This window comes from Pteropus alecto, unplaced genomic scaffold, assembly GCF_000325575.1.
Source record: "Pteropus alecto unplaced genomic scaffold, ASM32557v1 scaffold88, whole genome shotgun sequence".
Taxonomy (NCBI): domain Eukaryota; kingdom Metazoa; phylum Chordata; class Mammalia; order Chiroptera; family Pteropodidae; genus Pteropus; species Pteropus alecto.
The window spans coordinates 5,946,294-5,958,667 of record NW_006494611.1 but is presented as its reverse complement, the minus strand read 5'-3'; the positions used below and the strand labels follow the sequence as shown (position 1 = coordinate 5,958,667).

Genomic DNA, 12,374 nt, shown 5'->3' with positions numbered 1-12,374 from the left:
CTTAATTAATTGAGTGCCACTTTACTTCTACACCTGACTCCATAGGCAAATAAATAACAGCAAAGAGAACAACACAGGGTGAAAGCAGTAATAAGCTATAGCTTCTGGCTCAGGCAGGAAAGAAGAATCATTTGCTGGGGTTACCTGTCATTAAGAACGATTTGGTCACCAGGTGGGGACATACAGTTCTCTATATTAAATTAGAGGAATGATTCAAAGGGGACCAGTTTCAGCTGACAAGAGCAAAAAGAAAATCGATTTCAGGTTGCCAGGACAACTAGACTTTTCCTGCAAGAATAAATTTGATACAGCCCTAAAATCTGACAACTAAATGTTTCCACGCATTACATCACAACCCTAAAACGTGTGTTGAACCAGTGAGATAATCAAGCCTGCTAATTACTTTCTACAATACCCATAAGATACAGGATTGATGGTCTTGGCTCCAGTCTGACTTTCCTCTAGCAGCTCCACTCACTTTCTCAGTTTTATAGTGAACAAGGATGATGTGCTTCTTAAAATGAATGTGAAGGCATATCGTTGTCAGTTAGCACTTGGATCCTAGAAAAAGGAAGGTGAGCAACTTTTTAATATATATCCCCTAATGGCTTAGATCTATACCCATGTTCTCTGTCCTGTGATTCCAGAGAAAGGGTCCAAAGTCATAGAATTGTATTTAACATAATGTTGGATCTAAAGGGAGTTGAGAGATAATCCTTGTTTTACCAGAGGGTGAATTCAAGACACTGAGAGGCAAAGCAATTGCTCAAGGTCATTACGGCTAGTCAAACGCAGAGTCAGGACTGGAATCCAGGTCTTCTGATAATGGCTTCTACGCAATTTCCTTAAATAGCTGCCATCGTTCCAAACTTTTGCCTTATAGACTCTGGGAGCTGAAGTTAAGTCCGTTTGTTCTCCTATTAATCCTCATGAGGCAATGATCCCAAATGGCCTTATCCCGGTTCAGAGTCCTGACCCCAGATCCAATAATATCTGATGATATGAGCCTTCTCTACACATTTATGTTCAACTTACCTCCAGGGGCTATTAAAAAAACGAGAGCAGCTAATAAATCATTGGAAAGCACTTTGCAAATGTAAAGTAAAACAAAAATGCTAAACACCAATTATATAAATGCCCCAGGCTGAAGAAGTTCCCTAGTGAGCACGATGATTGCCAGTGGCTAGGCTGTACCCACCATCATCCACCAGAAGAGGCAAAGGCCATACCACTCTTCAAACCTCTCTCCTTCCTTAGACTGCTCCCAAATTCTCGAATATGCCTCTAGATCTTATTATAACATATTGTATCCTAGAAACGTACTTACTGTCAATTCAAGTGGTCACGGGGTCTTTGCTAAGTGTGGAGAAACACTGGAGAAGATCTGAATCCAATAGACATAAAAGCAAACGTCAAGCTGCCCATAGCTGCTGATAAACCAAGTAAACTATTTTTAAAAATGAACCCATTAGAAGGTGTCTGTCTGATAATTCAGCCTTGAGAGGTAAGAAGAGTATAGCACACATTCGGCTCTGGCTACAGGTGCCAGTGGGAGAGAGAAGTGAGGCCAGAGCACTTCTTCCAGCCACCTACATGGTTTTTGGTTGTCGCATGCAAACCAAGCAAGGTAAACAAGGATGGGCAGGAGAGGAAATCACGGGTGAGGACAGTAATTCAGAAATCAAAACCGATGTCAGAGAGATTTGGCTTCTAACCCTGCCATTACAAGCTGTGCAATGTTGGACAAGTTACTTAAATCTCACCAACCTTTAGTTTCCTCATCCATGTTATATGGATAATACTCAGACGTACTGCATAGGCTGGCTTTGGGGATTCAATGAAAAAAGGTATGGAAAGTCATTTACTCAGTGCCTAACATTTAGTACATGTACAATAAATACTGAGTTATCATGGTAACCATGCCTGATATAAAGAGAGGCTGGGGCTGAAATCCGAGCACAGAAACAAAAGGCAAGAAGCAAAATATGAAGTTAGAGGTCTAGATGATGGGGGCAAAGAAGAAAAGATCTATTTCACAAGTTCTTCTTTGTATCTAGTAAGGACTCATCACGGGAACCATTCCCAAATATATAGTTTAGGGGTGGATGACAACAGCACAGGGATAGTCAGGCACCTGCAAACCTCAGGCTTGAATGGAAATCTGTGACACATGGAAATTCAACCCCTTAGTCACTACAGAAGTTAGCTCTCGCCATTTGAGCCACTAAAATCGACAATTGACTATTAAATATGTCTACAAGATCCTCAGCCCTAAACAAAGAACTAGTTTTCATAGAAGGAAAATGCTCCCCCCAATCCCAGTTCATGTAAGAAACATTTTTTAATACATATGGACATAGTCCATGCCATCTAGAGAGGTAGAAATGGCACAATAACCATGAAATAAAGAGTAAATCCCATTAAGTCATGCCCAGATAAAGAGACATGAGATTTCAGAGAAGGAAGAGAAACTAAAAATTACTGAGCTTCTCTTCAGGCGTATATGCAGTATAAAAATTAAGATGGGGGACAATCAAGGAAAACTTACAGAGAGAAGCCCCTTTGAGCTGACAGGCTTTGGGACCACATCCATTTCTTCAGTAAGATTCTGACAATGCAGTGTTACTGGATGGGCACCTAAAAGCCCCAAGGCCACTGGTCACTCTTGCTTCTGGGTTCGTATTTACAACATAGGCATCTAACCACCACGCCAAGCCTGGAGGTGAAGTAAGAGCAAAGAAACAGCTAGGGAATGAATAAGAAGTTGGAATCAAGCCAGCATCAAGTATCATCTGTGTGCAAAGCACAAGCAGACACGAAGAGGAGACAAAGAAGGGAATGAGAAGAAACTATAAGTGCCTTGGTAAGGCAGGGTCAGAGAATAAAGAGTGTTGAGTCAGTTAAGAAGAGAGAAAAAAAAAATGAGAGAGAAGAGAAAGAGTAGGAGGAAAGACCTGAAGCAAAGAGCTGTTGTGTGTTTGGTATGTTGTATTTACTTCTTTAAGCAATTTTCTGTTAAGTCATTTTTTAAAATCATATTCCCATTACAAATGTTAGCTTGGGAGGACATTCTTTTGTTCACCGACCAGCACCAAGAAGAGTTCCTAGAATACAGTAGGTGCTCAATAAATACTATTGATTGCACGAATAATGCCCAGCTAGAATGGGTCGCTGCTGCTGAGAAGAAAGAGTCACCAAGAAAAACAGCAAGATTCGGTTCACACTTCTGTTCACTCACTTAATTAAGGTGAGATAACACAGGTGAAAATATAGTTGATGGCTCCTGGTGGGCAGTTGCCATATATTTAGCAAATTTGAATCAGACTGACCCATACCGCAGGACAAAGGAAAGGCAGGCCATTCCCCAGATGAAACCCCAAGAGGAAAAGCAGGACCTCTCTGTGAAAAGAGAGAGGTATCTGGGGGAAATGCAGTCTACCCAGCCAAATGGTGTTTGACTCTAAAACTGATGGTTCAAAGCCAGGAAGGGCCCTGGCGTTTCCACTGTCTCCTTTGGAAAAAGGTGCTCGTTTCCACCTCTTGAGAATACCATGTGCTCCAGAACTAAAATAGAGGTGACTATAGACTCCTTAAAAGAAATAACAGCTGAAGAAGAGGACAGGATCTAGAAAAGACTAGATTTAAGCACTGAACGAGAGGACTGACTTAAAGTCTTGCCCAGAAGATCTGCCTATCAGTTTTCACGGTGTTCCTTCAGCCCCTTGCCTATTGAAATCTGGAAGGAATTCCTAGGTAATCCAGAAAGCAAACTCTGCCCAAAATGAGGAATGTACAGTGACTTGGAAATGAAAATGCTGATTACAAAATGATGAAAGGGGTCAATATCTACTATCTCACTCTTCCACTGTAAGGTCTATCATAAGTTTCTATAGCCTGCAAGGTCGGCACTTCTTTGTCTGGTCGTGCCTCATTTCGAGAGACTGTTATTATTTATAACCCATGAAGCACTTTCCATCTGCAAAATGCTTTGGAATTGCTTTTTATTAGTTATTCAGCATTCTTCAATCTAAACACAGATAATGCCCTAGTGGAGGGCAGCGAACACCATGATTTACTTAATGGGTCATCACACTCAATGGGTCCGCACATCTCCTCCCAATGACTGGACGAGTTGAGTAAAGGGGCAAAGAAAGCATGAAAGGTGAGAAATTCAATTCAATCCAACACTCATTTATTGAGGCCACCTGGCACTGGACTAGGTGTTTGGAGGTGCATCAGGAAGAGGTACAAAAATAAAGCTGACAGTTCTTGAGCTCAAGGAATTTATAGTCTGGGGCTGTTTGAAAGAACCTTTATGATCCCTTCCAACGTGAAGATTTAGTGGTTCTAAGAAAGTATAAATAGGTTTCAAATATCATGTACAGAAACATGTTCCTACAAGACTCAAAATTTGAGCAATTATAAATAGATATAATTCTAGTCCCCAAAAAATGGAATCAAAGGGAAAGAATACAGCATGGGCATGTTTCCCCAATTTTCAATTTCCAGAATCAAGATAGGCCACCCCAAATTACATAAGAAGAAATTTTAGGACAAATGAGAACTAATAATCTCTCTGTAGATCAAACAGCCATCCAAAGAAACTTACTCTAAGAAGAAAATTTAATTTAAGAGAAGGGTTTAGTTTTCATCAAGCCACTTAATAGATGTGTAAATAATCACTGATGGAAGTTACTAATAGTTTGCATATATTCTAAACATAAAAGGTCACAGCCTTTGGAGCAACTACCCTCTACTACAAGATACCGCATAAAATAGTCAAGTACAGTTGGACTTATCACCTGGCAAGAATATCAGAGGAGGGGCTAAAGGATGAGAGGGGAGATGGAGTATTCTGCATATTTTTAAAGTCCTTTCCAACCCTTGGTTTACAGTTCACATCTACTGATCAATATCTAGCACAAAGCTTGGCACACATTAAATGTTCAATAATTATTAGTTATTTATTGCCTTAAATAAAAGTATACATGCAAGAATGAACAGTCAGAAACTAGAAATCGTCGACTCTGTTATCCATCATGGTGCCCTAGTAGATAATTCAGCTGTGAAAGTGAACTGACATATCACCCCACTAATCATAGGACTGATTTGCCAAATATTATGGCTCACATGATTCACCACTAATAAATACCATCCTCTACCATCTTCTGGTGGGAAAGGTGGTGTATATATGTATGTGTGTATTTATCCTGTTTTACTGCTAGGCTGAAACTTCACAAAGGCAGGAAATATGGGGCAGCCATAAGAGCACTCGACAAGTCTTTGCTATGCCACCTCTTTACCACATGACACTGGGTAGCCTCTACACATTATTTGAGCATCACGTTGGTCTTTAGTAAACTGAGGGTAATATTCTATGGCCTGCACCCCTCATGAATCTGTTGTGAGGATCCAATGAGCTAATGGGTGTGAAAGAGGTTAGTCCACTATAAAGTCCTATATAAACCTACACCACATATCATACTCCCTAAAGGATCAATCATGGTCAGCACATTATTACTGTCTATCTGATTGGTCTTCCCAGTGGTTTTCTCATAACGGTGCCAACCATTTGTAATCATTAATATGTACGCTTTTACTAAAGCATAAGACACATTGTACCTGGTTTCCCTAAATCTTCCCTAAACTATTGATTCATTTTTTTTCTCAATTGCACTCCCAACTCAGGAACACTGCCACATCATCATATTCATTTTCCTTTTTTTATATGCACACCTGCTTCCATGGTACCAAAGGGCTCACAAACAGCTTAAAGTCAAGATGAGTGCCACACCTGGAAAGCAAGGCTTCTGAAGTCTCCATTCCCTAAAACTAGAACCACCAATTATAACCAGACTATGAAGCAGTTAAATGCTATTCTAAAGAATTTGGTCATAATATTCTGGTGAACAGGAGCTCATAGAGAGGGAATTTTGTTTTATATTCTACTTGACACCGGAAAGAATGTGGCATGTCAGAACTCTGTGCAAATCGATGAGCTCAGTATTACTGGGGATACCAAATAGAGGACATATGAGATATGAAGAGAAAGTCTGGAAATACATTAAATTCACTCTTTAAGAGCTAGAAGAGACCTTTGAAGCCTACGAGTTCTTCATTTCCAGATGGAGAAATGAAGACCAAAACTTAAAGCATCTTGACCAAGTCGCAGGGCATGCTCATGGCACACCTGCCACGAGAACCCATACCTCTTAGCTCCCACTCTCTCTGGAGCAATCACACTTGCCTACTTCCTTCTCCCAGGACTCAGAGGCTGTGTGTTAGCCAGCTCCCAGCAAAGGAGCAGCACAATGAGGCAAGGTCAAGTGGAGCCTTGTTCCTCAACTTCACAGGGAGGAAAGGAGAGGCCACAGGGCACCTACTGAACCACCCCAGCCTCCTCAGAGCAAGACCTTTCCACAGTTGCTCAGGCTGCCACGGGGACATCTAAGCCCTTGGGCTAGAATATTTCATCCAAGAACAAAGATACCTCCCTTTATCTCAGCTGAGGAGCTAAAGCCACGCTTTTAGAAAGGAGAGGGAAGGGGTCGACTTTGGCTAGAACTCTCTCCAAAAGGAACAGAAAATTACCAACTTTTGCAACAAAATTCTTGTAGTCTATTGACAATAGACTACAGAACCCATAAATACAAAAAGGAGCATTAGAAATAATGTCTGGCTTTAACTACAGTCCTCTCTAGGGCCAGAATTTTGTATTTCAATTTCTTCTTAACCTTCTTAACATCTGTGACAGACAAGTGACTCATCCAATTACTAAGTGGAGAGCCAACACCTCCGTTTCACATCCCTAGTTCCATTTCCTAAGGTGTGAGGAAGCTGCCTCTTGCCTCTGCCTCCTTCTCCCATAGAGAAGGCGGGATGTAGTAGAAAAGCAGACAATTAACAAGGCCATTACAAGGCTGCATTTGCTAAGGGCACATCTGTTCCTACAGCTCTGCGTTGGGCATAACCCCATTTCTTCTCCAATAACAACAGGGACAAGCAGAGGGGGAAGACCATGAAGATGCAGTAAAAGCCCTTCATTTCCACCCTGAGCAAGAAGTTATCTGCCAAGTGAAGGCTAATAATGTATCCAAAACATATTTAAGGAAATCACAAAGAAAAATTCGAGACCAGGGTTTTATTTTGTCTTTTTAAGTTCAAACCACAGAAAGTATCTGGAAGAATGAGAAACTACTTTCTGCGGGGAATTCCACAGGAATTGGAAAATCTAAGGCAAAATTAGAACCAAAGAAAACAGAAATAGTAGAGATCTTAGTTAGAGATCATCATATCCAGCCTCGCCACTTTGACACTGAAAAACACAGGCCAGAAAGAGAGTTTCACAGCTGGATGGCGGTTGGATTAGGCTGAGAACCCATATCTGCTGACTCCAAGAATAATTTCTAAGTCCTCATTCCATGCTAGCATTGACTTGAACACTGACTCCAAATTAAACCTACATGTGACTGAAAAGAAAAGGGAAAATAAACTATTCCCTGTGGCAAACTGAACACTGGCTTCTTTCTCAAAGCATCACTGCTCCTGTTCTGCAGAAGGTGGAAACCAATGAGGGTCCTGTTTTGTCAGTAATGAATGCACATTTCTTAGGAATGCATTCCATGTCTGGTATTCTCACTCCACTCCCTCTCCCTATCCCTCTTTTTGCCATATATGGAACTAAGCACTGATGCCTGGGTCACAGAACTCAGGCCTTGGGTATGAATGCAATCTGGTTTCTGAGCTGTTTGTCTTTACTGGAAATCCAATGAATCCATCTAGGAAACATTTACTAAAATGCAAAAGGCACAGAGAATTGATTCACACCCTGAACTTGGCACAGAGAAAAAGAATTTTCTCTCACTCACCCAAAGGTATGCTAACCAGATTCTGTGGAGAAAGTGACAATTTTAACAAATGTAGGAGGCTTTCTTTCTCAAGAATTTTGTGTGTGCACTCATACACACTCACATATGTTGGGGGAGGGGAGGCGATATATTCTAACATAAGGGTTAGAAAGACAAAATTAAAGCTGAAAAAGCAAGATACAACCAGCTAGCCAATCAGAACACATATTAGACATTCATCTTTCTTGATATGACTTAGTTATTTCTTCATGTGGTATCAGACTTTCAAACTTTTGCAAACTGTGTTTCAGAAGTAGATCATCTCTTTGAAAACAGGGATAACCTGTAACTGTCATTCCCATTTAAAACAAGAATCAAGTATCTGTAATTCCACATGACATTTCAAAAGGAAGTATACCAAGAGAATTCAATAAACACGTTCCCTAGACTTGTAAAACTTAGAAGGATAGGATGATAGAATGATAGAGGGGGACACCACGGCCCCAGGAATAGAAAATGACTTGCCCAATGGCACACAGTTCAGTAGAATGGAAAATTCGTAATTTCAATGTGGAGCACATGAAATCTAAAAAGAAAGCAGAAGGCCCTGCATAAATACCTTATGACCTCCAAAAGAAAAAAGAAAAAACAGCCACCTGTTAACCCTTACCTGTATGCAACACTCACTGTAGCATGTGGTCACACACACATTAGCTTTGTTATTTTCAAGACTGAACTTTCTGTCTCTTTAGTGAGGACTAATGATGAGCAAAATCCTATACTTGAAAAGCCTTAGGAGGCAGACAGTCCTGGTTAGAATTTAAGGTGCAACATTTCTGTGAACTAGAACCTCGAGCAAGTTATTTATCGTCTCAATATCTATAGTGATTCATCTGCAAACTGGACATAATCATGTCTACCTTATAGGGTTGTCGAAAAGATTAAATAGGCTTTTTACAGTGTCTACCTAGCAGTGTTTGACATATAAGTAAGCACTTAATAAATAGCACTTGTTAATAGCATACTCATTCATAATTCCTGCTACAAGGAGAATGAATGGTTTAGGGCAATGGCATTAGTCAGGGAACCTAAGGTTCAAACGCTCGTAATTCTTTTCAACTTAACTGTGAATTATATAATCTCATAGAGTCTTCTTTGCCCCAGAGTTGTTGTGAGCGGTTAAAAAGCCCTCTAGAAACTATCCTGCCTTGTGAAAACATAATGTATGATTATACAGGTCAGAGCCTTCCTTAGGAAACAGTAGAGTGTCGTATGAATGTAGGTGCCGCATAAATATCACTGGAGGAATGAGAGATGGCCCAGGCTTTACTTTTATTACTCACTTTACCTAAAAAGCAAACACAGTGCTTTAAAACACAGCAACGACAACAACAAATAGGCTTCCTTAAAAATAGCTTGAATGCTAGGTTACTCCATGTCATAAATGTTCCTGAGACAGAGACTATAAGCCCAGAGTCCCAGCAATGGCAGCAAGAATTCACTGAGCCTCCCACTCAGAACAGTGTGATGAGTAATAATGAAGTGGTGGCCAGGGGGTGCCCAGACTCTGGGGAGGCCTGGGGTCTGACAAGCCCCCTTAAGAAGAATCATTTGAAGTGAGCTAGCTAACAGGTCCTCATCAAGTGGAATTTCAAAGCCTTCGTGAGGAAACCAGCAAAGGTCATGTCTCCCACTAGGCCTATTGTCCCCATCTCTACAGGGGCCACTTCCTCAACTTTGAGAGATGTATAGAGAGGCAGAAAGTTTAAAGAAGGCAGAATCATGGTCATCAGGGCCGTCAGGGGTCTTGAAGCACCTCCAATACAGTGGTTGTCAAAGACGGTTCCACAGAGGCAGAGTTCTGGAAAGATAACTTAGCCCTAGGTGGAAGCCTGTTGGATCTTCCACCATTTAATGACAGCACCACCAGTAACTACACTGTGGTTAATTTATGTATTGGGATTTCACACCACATTCCATGAGGGTAAAAAGGATTCCACAAAGGAAAAAGATCTGAAAACATCAAGACCCAATGCCGGAAGTCTCTAGAAGGGTTTGAGAAGCAAGAAGTGAAGGATCATGGGAGCCAGAGGAGCAGGTACCCCAGATGCGGAAGTCCTTTAGGGTCCCTCTGTGCTCATCTCTGGGTCTTAATACTAAGGTGACGTGCCCTCGAGGAAGGGTCTCCTGCTTGGTGGCAGACCCTGAAGGAGAAGGGCAAAGCTGGAAGGAGGAGAGCACACACTTTTATTCTTTTCCTGACTCTCAAGATGGTGCACTGGCACCTCAGGTAAAAATCTCTCATGGGCGAGACTGGACTTCAGCTTTTCATTCCTCCACCTCTCCAATGCCAAATAGGGATAAGGGGATCCACATCAACCCTAGGGTAGTCTGGTGGATACGCGGGGAGGACTCAATCTGCTTAGTAACGGCCACAGAAAGTGCCAAGTAAGTGAGTCAAGAAATATTTCTGGAAGAGCTATTCGACTGGAATGCTTGGAGAGCCACCTGCATGGCAATAACTCGATCTGTCCTCATCTTTTAGAACACATATGAGCCCAGGTTTAAAAAAGGACTTCACAGCTCCAGAGGCAGCCAAATAAGTAAATAAACACATAGAAATCTCTTGGTGGCTTATTGAAGTTATTAGTAAGAAAGTTATATTTGCAATAAGGATGCGATTTCATTCTTCTCTCTCTCTCTCTCTCTCTCTGTCTCTCTCCCTTTCGCTCTCATTTCACATCTTTTTCCCAACCACTTTTGGTAGTGAGCAGTTTGTCATGTTTCCAAGGGAAGCGACGCAGTCTCCTGCGTGGCCAATCCATCTAAAAAACATATCATCTGTCTGCGCGGCAGAAAGCCCAGTTGGAATAAGCAAGTTCTGTGCGTTCAACTAGAAAACACTTCTTGTTCTCGCTGTCAAAATAATTCTGTATTAAACTTCTGGGATATGTGACTAATGTGCTTAGAACCTTTTGGAGCGACTGGTTTATTTATTTTAGGGAGGGGAGTGCTGCTGCTGCCGATGGTGGGGCTGGTGATAGAGAAAGAGAAGGACGAGAAAGGATGGAAAACAGTGAAGGACAGGCCCAGAGTCTGCTCAGAGACCTCACATCAGCTCCTAGGAGCTGACGCTGCCACTCTTCATTATCAGAAGGCTGAGAAGGAACAGAGCCAGGCTGGAAGAGAAAAGAAAAGATATATAAGGACAGGCAGCATGCGCTTCCCAGAGTTAAGGTTGCCTAACAGTTCTTAGACTCAGAAAGTTAGAAGTAAAAACAAAACATACACACGCACCCAGAGTCATCACATCACAGCTCTTTCCCAAACCCGTAACATCTCCCTACTGCCTACAGACCAAAAGCTCCAAACATGATAGGGGCACATTTAACACTTCTGTGATTTGATACAGATGCCTCAGCTCCATGCACCTTCCAGACGCAGCCTGCTATTCCCTGTTGTCTGCACATCCTCATGCCTCTGCTGTTCCCTTTTTCTTGAAGCTTCGTCTCTCTCTTCCTTTTCGATTAAAGTCCTAGCTATTTTTCAAAGTCTAGAACACCACTACACCCTGTGAAGCCTTCCTCAGTGGCGGCAAACGGAACACCTTGCCCTCCAGCATGCTCTTAACTCTGGCTCATAACTCTAGCACTGATCATTTTACAGCCTGCCTCCAGGTACTCGTTAGTCGCAGGCACACCTATCTGCCTACTCCATGGCCCACCCTCTCTCCCCAGAAACCAGTCTCCCGATAGCACCCATGGCATGCATGTAGACACGTGCGTGCATGCACTCGCTCATACACACTCATACACACACACACATGCACACACACACTCACACACTGAGCCCTTTGCAATCAGAGGTCCCCTTTTTCTCACTGGGCGTCCCCCAGTGTAGTGTGAGGCCTGCATGCTCCAAGCACTCAGTCAATGCACATCTGTCACTGAATCTTCATGCCTTTCATAGCAGTAAACACAAGACAAAAAATCAACTGAAATCTTCAGAAGAAAAAGGCCAAGAATTTGCTCGTGCTAAGCATCTAGAGTCAGCATTTGAAAGGTGCCTTTCTCCCGTCTCAATCCAGTAGTGTTGTGAGACTCTCCTCTCCTGCTTTGAGTCAGAAAGTGGGTGGAAGGCTGGGAGGCTAAATGAGGAGGGATGGCAGGAGGGGTAGTTTCCAATGGAAAACAGATGAGGTGACCAGGTAAATAAATCTAACACACATCATTTTTATAACCTAACAAATAATTATAAGTTGAAATCACCTACTTACTTTGTGTTTTGTTTTAATTTTTCCCCAGCGTCTTATCTATAATACTTATATGTGAAAGGGAGAGAAGAGGAGCATGGAAGAGAGAGGAGAAGAGGGGAGGGGAGAAGAGCAAAGGGAGAAAAGAAGGGAAAGAAGGAAGGAAGGAAGGGAGAAGAAAGAAAAAGAAAGAAAGAAAGAAAGAAAGAAAGAAAGAAAGAAGGAAGGAAGGAAGGAAGGAAGGAAGGAAGGAAGGAAGGAAGGAAGGAAGGAAG

The 12,374-nt window shown here is 42.0% G+C and overlaps 1 protein-coding gene across 21 annotated transcripts in view; it reads right to left on the bottom strand.

Annotated features, from left to right (window-relative positions):
• The window catches only part of LPP (LIM domain containing preferred translocation partner in lipoma), a 613,522-nt gene that overhangs the window by 504,246 nt on the left and 96,902 nt on the right, over nt 1-12,374 (bottom strand). For 3 of the 21 annotated variants that reach the window (XM_015599899.2, XM_025042211.1, XM_025042216.1), the window contains one exon: nt 479-561. The exons of the other annotated variants lie outside the window; for them this stretch is intronic. The gene's annotated coding sequence lies outside the window, so the exon portion shown is untranslated. The remainder of the gene's footprint in view (nt 1-478; nt 562-12,374) is intronic. 21 annotated transcript variants of the gene reach the window in all.